The following is an 18,726-nucleotide window of genomic DNA, read 5'->3' as shown; positions in this document are numbered from 1 at the left end:
TTTGATAGTCTTGAAAACTCACCCACGTTTTGAATGCTTTGAGCACTGCCTAGGTCTGTCAGTTTTTTTTCCCCCCAAAGAGTAATTTTATTTTAAAAACAGAAAAAGCATACAGAGAACTATAAAGGCTGAGGCACAGAATGAGGCCTTTTTGTTGTTCTTATCACTGATTAAACGCATTTGGGAAGAATGACCCTATTGAGAAAAATTGTTAGCTCTTTGTATAAGCTTGAAATGTAGAATAGTAAAAATCTGTCAAATGCAGAATTTTATTGTGCATAAATCTATACCTTGGCTGATATTCATTAAATGAGTCTCTCACTGTTAGCAAGTCTGTTCCACCTTGGCACACACAACTTTTAATTCATCTCACTCAACTTTTTCTTTTGCTCCAAGTGATTGCCTTTGGCTATGGGCTTTTGTGAAAAGGGCTTGGGGGCATATTTCTCCTCTGATATAAGTCTAAACTTATTCCAAGTTTCCTTTCCAACAGGTTAAATTTCCTCTCATCTCCCTTTAAGCCTCTCCAAGTCTCCAGGCCCCTTTCCCAACCTATGCCCCCATTGCACTGTTGAATGTCCCTTTGGAATGAAGAGGATGAACTTTGGGGAAGAAGGTACAGTGATCTGGGTTCAAACAGTACATAGATTGAGCATCAGGAACATTTTGGGAAATGATGGCTTGAAATTAGATGCCCTCTATTGTCCTGACTAGCTTGTACATTCTGTACACTTCTATAGCTCAAGCAGTTGGCAATGGATATGGAAAGGATTCTATACAATCCACCTCTCAGTATGGCACAACAGTACCCTAGGTTCAACAGTGAGAAAAAGGAATAACTAAAATAGATGAGCGGAGAAGGCAATGGCAACCCACTCCAGTACTCTTGCCTGGAAAATCCCACGGATGGAGGAGCCTGGTAGGCTGCAGTCCATGGGGTCGCTAAGAGTCAGATACGACTGGGCAACTTCACTTTCTCTTTTCACTTTCATGCATTGGAGAAGGACATGGCAACCCACTCCAGTGTTCTTGCCTGGAGAATCCCAGGGTCCGGGGAGCCTGGTGGGCTGCTGTCTCTGGGGTCACATAGAGTCGGACACAACTGAAGCGACTTAGCAGTAACAGCAAAGTAGATGAGATACTTAATAAGTCCTTGGGATTATCTATAGATGTGTTACCTCATTCAGTTTTCTTTACAGCCCACATGAACCAATACTACAGTTTTTCTAATGAGAAAACTAAGGCTAAAAATCACACACTTTCATCCAAATGTTTGCAGCATATAATGCTCAGCTTACAAACTATGCCCTGGTCTGAAACCAAACTCTGCGTTCTTAACCACTCAACACTTAACCACTCTACACACAGCCTTCATTCAGTACCCCTAAGCTTAAAAAATGTAATTAATGTTGGCAAATCAAGTGCTATTTTCCACAGCTTGAACAGACTATATTCTATTTTAATCACTGTCTGTGATTGACCCTCAATAAGCAACAATCAAGTTTAAAGTTTCCTCAATGCCCTTCTCTTATATACACTTTTAAAAAGTGTATACTCAGGAAGATGTAGCTATCTTCAAAGGAAATAATAGAAAAGTTCAAATAAAGATTTGGAAGCATACTCTAGTAAAATCATGGGTCCTAATTTTTTGCGTCCTAGGGTTATGTCTTTTTGCAGAAGCAGCATATTGCTTTATGTTCCATCTGAACAACAGGCTCGACCAGTGCTGACTGTGTCGCATGTTCTGGGTGGCTGAATGATGACAACATCAGTCCTTCATTTCTAATGACATTAGTGAATGTTTACTGGATGCATTCCCATACATTATTTCATTTTACCCTCACCACAATCCTGTGGGGTAGTTACTGTACCCATTTTCAGATGAGAAAACAAATTCACACTGTCACACACGAACAAATGGTCTAGTCAAGACAGAAATCTTGGTTTTCCAATTCCACATCCTATTCAATCCCATTTCACCACTCATCATCCCAAATTCAAAATATTCGAACACTTGTAATCTTGTCAAAGGTTACAAGTTTTATGTCTATTTGATTTTTTTTTCCATTCCCTTCTTTCTTTCATTTGATGTTTTCTGGTCTATAAAAACAGTGAAACTAAGATATGCTACAACTGATCAGGTTCTTCCATCCTAAATGCCCTGAACTAAGTAGAGTATTTTCTTTCTAAAAGAAGGTCATAAAAAGCAGGAACAGAGATTTCCAGATTAGAACACAGTGAGCCTGGGGATGAATCCTATTATATCCCAACACTTCAGAATAGAATATCTTCCATAGTCAAGCTGTTCTGTCTTTCCGTGACTGGCTGAACTCCGTGGAACTTACCAAGAGAAAAAGTTACTTCTGTGTCAGATAAAGCACAAGGACAGTTGTTGAATTACAGACAACTTGATGAAGACTTAATTTGCAATAGTTCTTTGCTGGGTGACCACAACATATTCTATTTTCTTTCATGTATTAATCTGCATATCATAATATACCTAATCTTGAGTAGTTACTCTTTGCTAATCACTATATCAAAGAATTTTCATAAATTAACTTAATTAGCCCTTATTTTACAAAAACCACTATGTAAGAGCCAACAAGGATCTACTGTATAGCACAAGGAACTATACTCAACATTTTGAAATAATCTATAAGAGAAAATAATATAAATATATTTTACATATATATTTATGGAAAAATATAAATACATATGTATAACTGAATCATTTTGCTGTACAACTGAAACTAACATAACACTATAAATCAACTATCCTCCAATTTTTAAAAATGAGGTACATACTATTAACATTCCATTTTTGCAGATAAGAAAACTTAGATAAGACAGTAAGAGTCCTTGTGCCAAGATTAGAAATCCTAATAAACTCTCTTTATTCTCTTAATTTCAATTTCTATACCTGAAACATGGAATTAATAACATAATCTCAGTACTATACTGAGTATTAAGCGATCTAGAATATAAATCTACTGTAATCAAGAAGCTTACAGTCTAATTTTAAAGAAACATTTTTCACTTACTATAAAAAAAAAAAGGAGACAGATAAATTTCACTACAAAATGAAAAGTGAATAAAATGTGAGCCGAAGTCAAAATGCATGGAAAAGATGAAGCACTGCATGCTATTTTATTGTCTTGGAGATATATAGGCTCTGAGTCCTGCAAGGAAGAAACCTGTTGACCTCTGCTCAATTTATGGTTGCCCCAAGTACTTCATGGATGAGGTCAAGGCAAGGAGTGCAGAACATATCTTCTCAGCTCCACCTCAGATACCAGCCCACTTATAGGAGACAGGAGGGAACATGCAATTAATTAAACACCTATTCTTTTCATAGATCACTTCTAAAGCTCACTGGCTGAACTAAAGAAACTCAGAGAGAACTGTAATAAAAGAAAAGGAAAATGTGCTTCTAATAAAGCTTATGTCTGTTAATTAGAAACTGGATCCAAACTAGAATACTGAGCTAAAGGGCCAAACCTACTAATAACAATCAACCCCCACTTCTCCCAGCACTGAAGTAGGTGTCCAAGGTCAGTGCTTCAACCTTGGTGCTAACATTAATTCACTTTGAGAATTTTAAGGTATCACAAAGCATCAGTTTGCTTATGTGTGAAGTGGATTCTGTAAATTTAGTTTCAAACCCTCCTGGATTGTTCTGAGGATGAAATCATATGTATGGATTTTGAAAGCTCTGATGGGTCATACTAATGCAAGAGATTAAAAAAAGAACAGCCTGAGAATTTCAGGGTATAGACTAGAAATGTTCTTTTTGTACTAACAATTATTCTCATATTATTTACTTAGTGATCTTTGAGCTTCTTCCCTTGCTTTAGCTATGTCAGCACATATAAAATTAAATGGAGCCACAGAGACACTTGCTACTCAGAGAAGGTAAGTCAGTTCCTGATTGATTGACAAAGCCTATCTGGACCAATCTATTGAGAATTTGGAAGCCATATCTGGATGTAGCATCAGTTAGTGCTGTCTGACATGATCACAGAATTGAGGAAGTAAAAGTTTACATGCCAGCCATATGCCCACTCTGTCTTTTTCCCATTAATTAAGTCCTATTATTCAGACTATTATATATTTTAGAATTAAGACCATTTAGGAGGACATTGACTCATTTATGTTGAATTAAATCTCACTTCCCTTTCTAACCTAAATTTGTAATATTCTCCTTCATGTCTTGTTTTATAAACCACACAGATTCCCTATCCTCCATCTGTGCTCTGTACTCTCCCAACTGTCAATGCTTGAGTTATTTTATTAGCATAAACAACCAAGATTTATTGGGTGGTTATTGTGTATGCCAGGCATTTTCCTTAGTGTATTATATGGACCATCTCATTTCATTCTCAGAGATATAGCACACACACAAAAAAAATGACGATCCCCAATTTACATATGAGGCAACATAGGATTATACATGTTATGTAAATTGTCCTAGGAAACATCAATATTAAGTGTCAGTCTAGCATCCAATCCTATCTGCCACTTGCTCAATGAAGCCTTTTTTTGATGTCTACAGTCTCAAGGATCCTTTTCTACTGGTGACCACTAGAGCTGCTCTACTTCCATGACACTTTTCCCACTTTACCTTGAAATATGCAAATTGGTTAAAAATATTTACAATGTAGTGAGGCACTAGGTACTCAGAGATGAATAAGACACAGGTCTGCCTGTCTTATTACAGTTAGAGAGTACAGACATGTCAAAGATAAAATATGATATATACAATCTCTCTCTTTCACTCTCTCTCTCTCTCTTTCACACACACACACACACACATGCACACACACACACACATGGTGCAGCTAAAACCCCTGGGACAGGGAGTTGGGAGGTTTCAACTTCTAAGCTAAGTATTGTCAGGAAGGAAATATAGAGTACTCCGAGGATTCTGGGTTAAGCAGTTGGGTCAATGAGGGTACTATTCACAAAGCATTGGTAGCCAGTAGGGTAGGATAGGTCTGAGTTGTACGTTTATTCTGGACTTACTGAGTGTTTAGTATTTGCTGGCTATTTAAATGTGACCATTCATTCAATAATTGAAAATGCTCTGGTGAAAATCTGAGCAAGTTCCACAAGTTTAGGAGTTAGCATTTAAAAGTCAGAAGTGGATACCTCCTTCCTTCAATCACCAGAAAGAGATGAAAAGCAGTATTATTGACTTATGTTTAACACACTTCTCCTTTTGATAAAGACACAAGCTTCATGACTTACATCCTTCCACCAGGGTTTCTCTGCTCATCTGTTTGCCTTGGGCCTTATCACGACAAGGTGAAGTCAGTGAATGATGACAGTCCAGAACCCTGTAAGATATTAATACTGAAAGGGCAGACACAGGGAAGTGAGCATATAAGGGACAGAGAAGCTGCAGCCAGTGTGGAATGAAGAAAATCAGAAGATTTGTCACAGACACAAAGGTAGCACATGTCTCAGGAAGAAAGTAGCTGATGAACTACTATAAAATGGCCAAAATTGGTAAGACTATATACATACATATGAATTCAGATATATAGGTACATGTTATTCCTCAGGGACAAAGAACATGATACTACATGTAAGCATGAAGTGCAATAAGCAATGGCAATAGAGAATAACAAAATGAATAACAATAGCATGAAAATTTAAACATAATCAAAACATACAGAACAGTGTATTGTGGAGTTCAAAGTATATGTGGAGTTTAAATATTTGTTTTTTTCCTTTTTCTGGTAGTCTTGTAAGTTGCATTTATTGATGCTCAAATTTTCAGTCAATCTTACTCAAGAGTTTTTGTTTTAGTTATTTTCTTTTGTTTTGTTAAGCAAGGGAAGAGGAGAGTAGATGCAAGGACAGGAGAGAGGAGATAATTTATATGCAGATTACAAAATGTTACAGAAATTCAAAGGAAAAGAGTTAAAACTATTTAGAAAGAAGAACAAAGTTGGAAGACTTACCAAGAATCAGATTTGATTACAAAGTAACAACAATAATGGTAGTGCTATATTAGCACAAGGATAGAAATAAAAAGACTGATGGAATAAAATGGAATAAAGAGTCTAGATGGGCTTTCCTTGTGGCTCAGCTTGCAAAGAATCTGCCTGCAACGTGGGAGACCTGGGTTCGATTCCTGGGTTAGGAAGATCCCCTGGAGAAGGGAAAGGCTACCCACTCCGGTATTCTGGCCTGGAGAATTCCATGGACTGTATAGTCCATGGGGTTGCAAAGAGTCAGACACAACTGAGTGATTTCACTTTCACAGAGTCTAGAAATAGACTCACACATACAGTCACATGATTGATGGTGACAGACACTACAGAGAAGAAGGAAAACCATTGTCTCTTCAATAAATTATGCTAGATACATTAGATATCCATATGAAAATATATACAGATTTTAAGTCCTGTTTCAAACTGTATGCAAAACTCTAAGTAGAATGTTCATCTAAACAGAGAAAGGAAAACAATAAGCTTTTAGAAGACACCATAGGAGATTATCTTTATGAACTGAGGGGAAAAGACAGATTTCTTATACAGGACTATTTCAAATTTAGAAATTTCTTTCATCAGAAAAAAATGAAAACATAGAAAGAGTAAAAGATAAGGAATACAGTGGGAAAATATGCTTGCAATACATTCATCTACCAAGAATTCATAACCATCATATACTAAAACTTCTAAAACTCCTATTTTTTTAGAGAAACAGAAAAATGGTCAAGCAGCCACTTTACCAAAGAGGATTTCTAAATGACCCATAAACATATGAAAAAGAGCTCAATTTAATTAAGGAAATGCAAATTAAAATCACAATGTCATACCATTACACACATACTGGGATGAAAAAAAACAAAAATAGCAAGTGTTGGCAGGAATGTGGGGGAGTTGGAACAGTCATACACTGAGGGTTATCCAATACAATCATTTTGGAGAACTCTTCGGTAATACATATACTGAAAAGTACATACCCTGTTACCCTCCCAAATGCATGCTCAACACAATGCTTAATATGTGCACCAAAGGAAACATAAGGTCACTGACAGCAGCATTAACCCTAGTAGCCAAAACTGAAAACAACTCAAGCGCCACTTGTCTGTTTACAGAAGAATAAATTAATAAATCATAGTATATTCACACAATGGCTAGTGTCCAGAAATAAAGATGAAGAAATGAAGATACCCAACAGAGATCAATCTCAAATACAGTATGAAGCAAAAGAAGCCAGATATGAAAGAATACATTCCATGCATTTCCATTTGTTATAAATTCAAGTTCAGCTAAAACTAAAAGCTTATGAAAACTAAAATTGTGAAATATAGGGAATCATGATAGACTAGGCTTGAGGAAGGTTTCTGGATGGCTGGTCATATATATTCTGACCTGGGTGCTGGTTTTATGACTGTATTCATCTTGTACAAATTCACGATTCTACTTATGATCTGTATATTTTTCAAATGTTTCTTTCCAGTTAATTGAAAGAAAATGAATACTGAGCTTGATGAACTTGCTGAGGTAAAAGTGAAAATGTGGACAATCAGCAGTATTTATAGTCTGGCTGGAGGAGACATGGTGCAAGTGGTAGGAGGAGACAAGGGCATATGACGTAGGCTGAATTCATTTTGGCTTTCAGCTGTTCATTTATTCATGCACCAATTCAACAAATACTCTCAAACATGGACCCTGCGCCAACCAGTGGACAAGACCCTTTGGGATGTAACAATGAATAAAAATGAGAAGTAAATGCTGCTTTCAAGGAGCCATGAGCTTTGTATATTGTACCACATTAAATTATCATGGGTGAATGAATGTATGAATAAATATAAAGGAATATTTAAGGCTTGAAAGTCTGGTTAATTAATAGACTTTTTCTTTTTATTTGCAATCTATAGGCATAACTGTAGCTTCCCTGAAACAAGTTGTAAATGTCTAGTTTTCTGTACTGGAATTGAATTTTTGGGTTCCTGATCTCCTTATAGAAGTATAAGATACATGGTTACCTAATTAATTAAATGCTCTCTGTTATGTTCTTTATAGCATCTTCAATATATAAAACATTAAAACTTTACTATGGAGGAAAATGGAAAAAAGCATACAATTCAAACTAAATATCAAACAGAAGCTCCCTGTATTTATCTGTCTTTCATAGAAATCTCAATTTTGAGATGAAAGTATATACAGTTGTGTTACATGAATACAAATATGGATAATTACAATAAAGTTCTAGCCATCAGTTTTTACCATTATATTTTTACCTATTCATTTGGAGAAAAACATATATTTCTGTATTTTCTAAGCTCATAACTATTTAAGAACTTCTTTGAAAGGTTTTCCCAGAGCATTTAAGAATGTAATGTGTTAATATTTATGTTTATGTATTAATATAGGAACAATAATCTGCAAAGGTCTTGTTCAGAGGTTAAATAAACACACAATGAGGGTTCTGTAATTATCATCATCATCATGCTTTGGGATTTACAAATTGTCTTATCATATTTATAGCAATTTTACCACCATTCTTTCTTTATTTCTTATTTGACGTGGTGAGGAAGGTATTTCTATCCGTATTTTACACACACAGACATACATAAACACACAGACAAAAACCTACCATTGAGAGATGTGAGATGTCTGAAAACAAGTGACATAGACAGTACTAGAATTCCTAATATTTAGACTTTATTTTTTTTTTCTAATTTTTTTTTAAACTTTACATAATTGTATTAGTTTTGCCAAATTTCAAAATGAATCCACCACAGGTATATTTAGACTTTAAATTCAGAGTTTTTTATACTTACCGCATGTAGTAGAAATCTGTCACAAGTTGAGTTTTACAGGGAACTGACCCTGAAACATTTTAAAGATGCAGCATTTTATTGGGGGTGGGTACCCTTTGAATTAACATCTATAGAAGGGAAGAGAGGAAATCAGGATTCAACAGAGAGCTGTGAAGCAGACCCAACAACATTCTTAGCCAACCCACAGAAAATTCCAGAACTAAATGACCCACATTATCCCCACGTGGCTGGGCTTTTATATCCCAACCTTGATCAGTTATTGGATGGGGGTCATCTAGGAAGGATATGACGTTGGATGAGGTTGACCCTTGACAGCATGAAGATGTTACCAGCTGAAGGCTCTTTGCTGAAGAGTTCCCAGCAGCCTGAAGCTCCAGTCCTCTTTGAAGGGCAAACTGAATAGTACATTTCCCTTTCATCATCAGTCTTATCAATGATCAGCAGAGCTAAATGACATTTTTCTCATCTTCCTAACTTTCTAACAGGGATGCCCTCTTGCTTCCTAAATATTAAGTTGGCCAAAAAGTATGTTCAGGTTTTTCCATAATATGTTACACAAAAAGTGAATAAACTTTTTAGCCAACCTAATATTATTAAACTTGTCTGTAGAAGCATATCTCTGAAGCACAAATTGGTATGGGTGGAAATCCAAGGAAACATGGACCTAATTTTATCATCCTGGCTCTTCCTTTTAAGCCAAAATTTACTAGAGGTAGAAAGAAAAGCTCTCATTTAAGAACATAGCACAATATTGTAAATCAACTACATCGCCATTAAAAAAACAAACACACACACACACAGAGAATGACTCTCAGTCATCCTCATGTGACAAATTACCTGGCTTGTTTGCATTTTGTTAGAGAGTGAGTATTTGTCCCAAAGAGTTAAGGGCAGTCACCTATGAAGGCTTTCTGCAGGACTTAAATCCATGATCCCTTAGATAACCTGTGGTAGATTCAGTGGTTAATTTAGTTTCATCTTCCACAAACCTATAGCTTTAAACTGCAGAATCTCTTTATCCAGCATGCTTTATAGATTTTATACAGAAGAGGAATACTTCCTTTTATTCATCTTATACTTTTCTGCAACTCCTGCTAGAAAACCCTGGCAGCCATCATTATCATCAGCTTCACCACTGTGAACTTCCAGATATTCAAGCTGGTTTTAGAAAAGGCAGAGGAACCAGAGGTCAAATTGCCAACATTTGCTGGATCATCGAAAAAGCAAGAGAGTTCCAGAAAAACATTTATTTCTGCTTTATTGACTATGTCAAAGCCTTTGACTGTGTGGATCACAATAAACTGTGGAAAATTCTGAAAGAGATGGGAATACCAGACCACCTGATCTGCCTCTTGAGAAATCTATATGCAGGTCAGGAAGCAACAGTTAGAACTGGACATGGAACAACAGACTGGTTCCAAACAGGAAAAGGAGTACATCAAGGCTGTATATTGTCACCCCGCTTCTTTAACTTATATGCAGAGTACATCATGAGAAACACTGGGCTGGATGAAGCACAAGCTGGAATCAAGATTGCCAGGAGAAATATCAATAACCTCAGATATGCAGATGACACCACCCTTATGGCAGAAAGCAAAGAAGAACTAAAGAGCCTCTTGATGAAAGTGAAAGAGGAGAGTGAAAAAGTTGGCTTAAAGCTCAACATTCAGAAAACGAAGATCATGGCATCCGGTCCCACCACCTCATGGGAAATAGATGGGGAAACAGTGGAAACAGTGTCAGACTTTATTTTTCTGGGCTCCAAAATCACTGCAGATGGTGATTGCAGCCATGAAATTAAAAGATGCTTACTCCTTGGAAGGAAAGTTATGACCAACCTAGATAGCATATTAAAAAGCAGAGACATTACTTTGTCAAAAAAGGTCCGTCTAGTCAAGGTTATGGTTTTTCCAGTAGTCATGGATGTGAGAGTTGGACTGTGAAGAAAGCTGAGTGCCGAAGAATTGATGCTTTTGAACTGTGGTGTTGGAAAAGATTCTTGAGAGTCCCTTGGACTGCAAGGAGATCCAACCAGTCCATCCTAAGGGAGATCAGTCTTGGATGTTCATTGAAAGGACTGATGTTGAAGCTAAAACTCCAATGCTTTAGTCACCTAATGCGAAGAGCTGACTCATTTGAAAAGACCTGATGCTGGGAAAGATTGAAGGCAAGATGAAAAGGGGATGACAGAGGATGAGATGGTTGGATGGCATCACTGACTCAATGGACATGAGTTTGGGTAGACTCCGGGAGTTGGTGATGGACAGGGAGGCGTGCTGCGGTTCATGGGGTCACAAAGAATCGGACACAACTGAGTGACTGAACTGAACTGAACTCACCATTATAACAACTAATAATTATTGAAAGTTTTCTATGTATAACTTTACCTGTGATACCTCATCCAGTTCTCAAGACAATATTACTATCTAATAAATATGGGAGAATGACAACATGTATTTTAATGGTTTAGGACCTTTGGAAGTATGATTTGGGTAACTCTAAGACCTTGATTCACCACAGGACAGATACTAGACATATCCCACTTCCAACTCTTAAACGTTTTGCTTTTGTTATCATTGGGTAAAAAATGTGTACTACCTGTTATCTCATATCACATTATAAGTACGTGCATATTATAGAAAATATGAACTCCAATGGGACAGATATGTTTAATAAGAATTTTGAGACTATGCCACCAGAGAGAAACTGGAATACAAGAAACATCAAATCACCTGCTATTATGGAAAGAGAAAGATCTCAAGGGATAAAACAGAAAAGGAAACCACAATACACTCATAGAATAAAACCATTCCACTGGAAGTAAACACAGGGGCGGGTCCTCCCCAAATAGTTCTGTGACCATTGGTTAGTGTTCTTGAAGACTAGGCAATTTCTCTCTTACCTGATCCCTTCCTTGCTCACTGGGGTGCTAACTTTTCAAGAAGTTACTGTTACTTCTAAATATTTGCTGTGTCTCTTTTGTCCCAGCATCTGGGTAACCAAATATTCTCAGAGGTACTGATATTACTGATAATAAAATCCATACTGCACCTGAGTGCTTGTTATTCCTTGTTTTCTGGTTCTGCTGGGCAGAAAATCATCACTGCCTTGACAGAGAGGTAAGAAATCCTATGTTAAAGTCAGAAATTACTTTCATAATTAATTAAAGAAAGAAAAAAGGTATGTAGGGGGCACTACTAGTAACAGGGCACCATGCATGTGCCAGCCACTGGGTCAGTTCTTAGCATACATTGTCAGTAACTTACCATAAAAATTCTGGGAAAAATGCACTGTCATTCTTACGTTTAGAGGAGGATGCTGAAGCTTAAAGAGGCTGAATGACACAACTGATGAGGGAGTGGATAGGGAGTAGGCACCTCCCTACTCTCAAAACAAAAACAATTCTGCCTCACATCCTCCTGGTCCCCAAACCATGATCTGCTGTTCCATCGTATGTAAGGAAGCAAGGACTCGGAAGCCGAATTCATTATGTCTCTGGTACTCATTTTTTCCCCCAACATTTCTCATTCACTCAAACAAATTTCACATCATCAAAGGGCCCTTCTGCTCTTAAAGTACAAGTCTCCTAAACATCCACATTTCTCCAACTATTTCAATAGCTTGAAATTTTCATTTACCTTAAGAGAGAAGAAGAAGAATCACAGACTATGCACTTGTATTAATAATACAATGACAAAAGAGGGAAAAAATATATATATATACACATAAGGGCATTCATGTATACACATGTGCATATACATATAATTATTATTTTGGAAAATTCCAAGTCACTTTTCCTTAAAGTATTGCTTCTGCTCCATCTCTCCCTCTGGGCCTCCAATTATACTTATGCTTAATCCTTCCATGTCCATTCTGTCCTTTTCTACATTTGCATAGTCTGTGATTCAGACTATGTATTTCCTTCTGACCTTTCTTCTAGTTCTCTACTATGCAAATATACTCTTATACTTATCTGTTATTACTAACTTGAGATATTATGATTCCTAGTTTTTTAATACATCAGTTTTCTATGAACATTCTCCATCTTGTTATTTAATATTTTGAACATGCTAGTTACAACTAATTAAAATTCCTAACTCTTAACATTTGAGTCTCTTGAAGTCCTATTGTGTTCTAATCATCATTGGTCAGTTCTATGCTGAGTCACCCAAGTTGTTTGTCTTTTTTACAGCCAGTGATATTTTTTATTCAATTCTTTATTTTCATTATATGAACAGTTTCAGAGGATATTTGAGGCTCTGGATGCCCGCAGAGACTGGCTTCTGTTTCTAGCAGGCATTGGGCTCCAAAATCACTGTGGACGATGACAACACTCATGAAATTAAAAGACACTTGTTTCTTGGTAGAAAAGCTAGACAGCGTATTACACTATAGACAAAATATACATTTGTCTAGTATGACAAACCTAGACAGTATATTAAAAAACAGAAATGTTACTTTGCCAACAAACATCCATATAGTCAAAGCTATGGTTTTTCCAGTAGCCAGGTATGGATGTGAAAGTTGGACTATAAAGAAGGCTAAGCATTGGAGAATTGGTGCTTTTGAACTGTGGTGTTGGAGAAGACTCTTGAAAGTTCATTGGATTGCAAGATCAAACCAGTCAATCCTAAAGGAAATCACCCCTGATGCTGAAGCTGAAGCTCCAGTACTTTGGCCACCTGATGATGAGAGCCGATTCATTGCAAAAGACCCTGATGCTGGGAAAGATTGAGGGCAGGAGGAGGGCATGACAGAGGATGAGATGGTTGAATGGCATCACTGACTCAATGGATATGAGGTTGAGCAAACTCCAGTAAATAGAGAAGGACAGGGAAGCCTGGCGTGCTGCAGTCCATGAGTTCACAAACAGTCGTACATCACTGAGCAACTAAGCAACAAGGCAGTTTGAACAGGAACAGTTATTTTAACACTGTTGTGGATTGGGTTAATTTAGAGGGAGACCTCAGTACTTTATGAGGATTCATCTATTTCCAGTTCACCTCTGCTATTAGAATAAGTCCATGATTAAAACCTGGATTATTTACCAAGGACCCTCCTTTTGGTGGGTTTTAAAGTACAGTGTATTATGGCCCCTAGTCCAATGAAACTCGTGAAAGTTCTGCTCAGTTTTTCAGTTTTAAAAAATTTAAAGCAGTTTTTTTAATTGGTCAGTGACTCAATTAAAAAAAAAAATGTGCTGAATGTCAGTTTCACTTCTCTGAGCTCCTTTTCTCTCTGGTGGCTTGTCTGTTAATTGCTCTCTGCCTTACTACTTCCCCAACATCTTTAAACAGATCTTTTGGGGGTATAGCTTTTCTGGTATTCTCAATGGAACTCTTCATTTCAAGTAAGAACATTGCTGGAAGAAGAAATTTCCACATATAAATCTGAATCTATTTTATACTGGAGGAATAAATCAGTATAACACCGTAGGTAAAAGCTCACATTCCAGGCTCAGACTGCCCCAGGTTTGCATCTGAGTACCACCATTTATTTACTGTGTCTTTGAGCAAGTTAACTTTGGTTTTATAAGCCCTTTGCTCTAACTAGAAAGTGGGTAAATTAAGGTACTTTTCTGAAAGGCTTGTTATGGGGATGAAAAGGGGCAGTGCACATATAATGCTCAAATCAATATATGGTATATAACTGCTGCTGCTTCTGCCAAGTCGCCTCAGTCATCTCCAACTCTGTGCGACCCCATAGACGGTATATAACTAGTGCTCAATAAACATAAGTTGATATCACAATCACTTGAATACTACTACTTACTGCTACTATTTCTACATGTTTTGCTACCATGAAAAACACAAAAAAGTTTAACTATCTTCCCATGCAATACGTCCTTTGCACTCTACAAGAATTCAGTAAGGTATTATTTTTATTGACTTATTCCTACTTTGAATTTCAGGGAAACTGAGCTTTAGATAATCTAAGTGACTTCGTCAAAACATCACATGACTAATAAATGGCAAATGTGACATTTACTTACTAGTGCCTCTGAACCCAAAATTGTGAACTCTTTTTATAAAATTATTCACAGAGCACTGGCAGTATTTAGAGTTTGTCTGATTCAGCTCACTGTTAGTCGCTCAGTCGTGTCTGACTCATTGTGACCCCATGGACTATAGTCCACCAGGCTCTTCTGCCTGTGGAATTCTCCAGGCAAGATTACTGGAGTGGGTTGCCATTTCCTTCTCCCGAATATCTTCCCCACCCAGGGACTGAACCCAGGTCTCCCACCTTGGGGGCATATTTTTTACTGTCTGAGTTACCAGGGAAGCCCCTGTCTGGTTAGAGGCCCTAGTTTAGTGATATATGCCATGTTTAGATTCAAGACTTAAATTTTATCTAATCTTATACCATAATTTTATAATGGGGGAAACCAAGACTCAAAGGGAGAAAGATTTTGTTTCAGTTCACATGGTTAGAAATGGGCAGGACAGAAGAAGGTTTCAGGCTATTCTCCACATCAGGTAGCTTCTTCTATGTCAAAAATATTTACCTAGGTATTGCTATGATATTGATCTTGAAATATCATTAGTAACAGCAATACATTCATACATTCTCCCCCTAAAGGAGCAAAGCCACAGAGAAGTGATCTTATCCCTGACGCGAATGCCCTATTATTATATTACATCAGCTTAAATATTTTATCATGAAATTTAAAACTTAAGGCAGCATCATCTGCTTGGCCAAGTCAAGATGGATGTTTATGATGTGTTCAATTCAATTACTGGTTTATTGTGTGTGGTTTGAGCTATTATAAATCAATTTAAGTGATACCAATTTATCAATAGGCTGAGAGGTGTTTTTTTTTGGGGGGGGGTGTCCAATTCCATGCATTATGTAGTACTACCTGTGAAGCAAATAACAACACCAAACTTTATTAGAAGCACTAACAGAAAATATTCTGTTCAGAGCTCCCTTTGGGTACTTAGATGTTAAAATAATACTGCGTTCTATATTGAATGTTGCTCAATCATTTACTCAGAAAACAAGCACTGGGCACTAGAAATCCTAAGGAAGAGACTTCTTTGTATAAATTAGTCAGATGTTCACTCTTAGACAATAGTTCTGGCCAGCTGGGAGGGACCAGGTGAAAACATGCCTGCTTCCACAGGAAACTTATGAGTGGAGTCTGTGAAGGGCCACTTCCCAGAGGAATCTTTTGTACTGGGAGGGGTGGGATGGCTGGGCATAGAAACCATAGCCTCCTACACAAGTATTCCCTGCATCACGTCCTGTGCTGAGTCACCCCAGTTGTTAAGGGGGAAGAACCGTGTAGCTTGAGGTTAATGGAATCCTAGATGAAAGGAACATTTCTGGCCTTTAATGTAAACAGTTTGGGCTTAATTCTGTTGCTGTCATCTCCTTTTTAAAAATCATTTCCTTTTCTTCCTCCTTTTGCTCTCTAATTCAAACACATTTTCTAAGGGCACATAAATGTAGAGTGAAACATTTTTTAAAAATTCAAATTAAATTACCCTTTTCTTCTGAACAACATTATTTTCCCAGTTTCAACTTGCACCTAGCTTGTGCATGAAAACGAAAACATCCTGACTTCTGAATTTTAACCCCTCCTTCCCTCAACATCCACAACAGCTTTAGATCATGGACTAAAAGTTTAGCAAAGACTGGTTCGGGTGCCTTCATTTCCTCTTTCTGTTCTCTCCCACTTCAAGTCCACACCTCACTTTTCAACATCTTCTTCAAGAATTTCAACACTGTTGGAAACACCACATTCATCATCATATAGGAACAGACTGGATGAACCTATTCACTTGAAGATTTAAAGCATTCATTCAAAGTAAGATTCAGTTTCTCAAAGAAACCAGAAACTGCAAACATCATCCCCTAAGGTTGAATAATTGACTTTTTTGGGGTAGAGGTAGGTATTTGGGATGGTGGGCCTACTTAGTCACCCTCAAATCTTCTTTAATTTGTCTCCAGAAAAGTGTGACTAATGTCATACCAAGAAGAAAATATAAGGTTCTCGCCTATCAAGCTGTACAAACAGTGCGCCCACCATGTCCCCTTGCCCCAAATATTCAGTGGAGAGAATATATTGCCTTTATTTTGGGAAAAGCACACCTTGTCACAAAGGGCACGTATTTCTCAAGGTCAAAATTAACAACAGAATGTGCTGAGTCATGAAAACAATTAGCTCATGACCTGTAAGTCCTTTAAAAAGGACTAACAGTAGCTCTATTGAGATATAATCCATATACCATTTGTGCATATGTGTGTGCTAACTCACTTCAGTCATGGCCAACTCTGTGTGACCCCATGGACCCGCCAGGCTCCTCTGTCCATGGGATTCTCTAGGCAATTATACTGGAGTGGGTTGCCATCCATGCCCTCCCCCAGGACATATACCATACAATTCACCCCAATTCCATGCTTTTTAGAACATTTACAGGATTTTACAATCATTGTTATAATTGTAGAACATTTTTTAAATCACCCAATGATGAAACCTGTACCCATTAGCAGTCGCTCCCCATTTCACAATTCATGAAACTTAGCCTCTGTAGATGGTTTTAGAGATGATCTCTATGTGTCATATTTGTCCACTTATTTTGAAGGACTAACAGCCTGAGAAGAGGACTTCTCTGGTGGTCCAGTGGTTAACACCCACCTGCCAATGCAGGGGACATGGGTTTGATCCCTAGTCCAGGAAGATGCCACATGCCACAGAGCAACAAAGCCAGTGAGCCGCCACTATAGAAGCCCACGCGCTCTGGAGCCCATGCTGTGTAACAAGAGAAACCACCTCAATGAGAAGCCCACTCACTACAACGAGAGAGTAGCCCCTGAGTGCTGCAACTAGAGAAAACCTACACACAACAATGAATACCCAGTGCAGCCACAAATATAAATTAAGTAATTCATCAATAAAAATTAAAGATAAAAAAAGAGCCTGAGAAGAGACTTTTCTGGGCACTTCAACAATAGCAGTCCTCACCTTCTATGGGGCAGAACTGAGCACAGGTAGCTATCACTTCAGGCACACTGAATTGCTGGGAGGAGTGTGGCTACCCAGTGTGGTATCTAAGGTCAGAAGGCAGCTCAGTGTCAGAACTCAGCCCAGGATCAAGGAGCCCCTGATTTCCAGCTCAATGCTCTTTCCACCACAATGTTTTCTCTGGGATACACTTTCAAAGGTGCAGGAACTTCCTCCCCAACCCACTGAACAATGCCTAATATTTCTCCCCCAAAAATCCTCACCTTTGCACATGTAGAAAAGAGGCAGAAAGGCACAACAGAAATGGAATGAGCTACTTCCTGGACCTCCAAAGAAAAGCAGGAGAAGGATAAAGGATCAACTAGCTATCCCAGGAAGGGCACAGACTCATTTCTGACTTCGTTGTGACTGAGGTCTGTGCCTGGGGCAAGTGTGGGCTGAACAGCTTCCAGGAGTAATTGCTCTGGGCTTCAGTGACAGTCTTCAGTGTTTCTACGACTTCAATCAAGTGGGGAAAAAACAGTCCTTATTGGCCTTTCTTTCTAAAAATTGCTGAGTAGGCTAACAGATTCTGCAAGTCTGAGACGAACATAGCATAATTAAAAAGAAGTGTACCTAAGTAAAAGTTTAGGCCCTAGGGTGATGTTACAGAAGAGTGACGGGTCTTCATAGAGAAGTAGGCCGTATCTGTCTCTTCCATTGGAATAACAGGAAGTTCTATGGCTACTTCTGCATTTAAGAAGTCTATTTTGTATGATTCCTTGAAAGAATATAGCCTGAGACAGAGAGCACAGAAGAAAGGCATGATATTGGGCATATCAACAAACAAAATCTGTTTCAACCATGGGGTCTCACAGAGTCAGACACGACTGAAGCGACTTAGCAGCAGCAGCAGCCTTGAAAAAGTTATTCCTTCAACATAAACTGATTTCCTCTTCCGATGATATTATGCACTATG

The 18,726-nt window shown here is 37.8% G+C and overlaps 1 long non-coding RNA gene across 3 annotated transcripts in view; it reads right to left on the bottom strand.

Annotated features, from left to right (window-relative positions):
* LOC123335033 overlaps window positions 1–18,726 on the bottom strand; it is a 280,541-nt gene that overhangs the window by 73,977 nt on the left and 187,838 nt on the right. For all 3 annotated transcript variants that reach the window (XR_006553277.2, XR_006553278.2, XR_006553281.2), the window contains exon 3: window positions 8,801–8,907. This is a non-coding gene — a long non-coding RNA (uncharacterized LOC123335033). The remainder of the gene's footprint in view (window positions 1–8,800; window positions 8,908–18,726) is intronic.

Source organism: Bubalus bubalis, chromosome 9, assembly GCF_019923935.1.
Source record: "Bubalus bubalis isolate 160015118507 breed Murrah chromosome 9, NDDB_SH_1, whole genome shotgun sequence".
Taxonomy (NCBI): domain Eukaryota; kingdom Metazoa; phylum Chordata; class Mammalia; order Artiodactyla; family Bovidae; genus Bubalus; species Bubalus bubalis.
The sequence above is the reverse complement of the archived record's forward strand: the minus strand, read 5'-3'. Positions and strand labels throughout refer to the sequence as shown.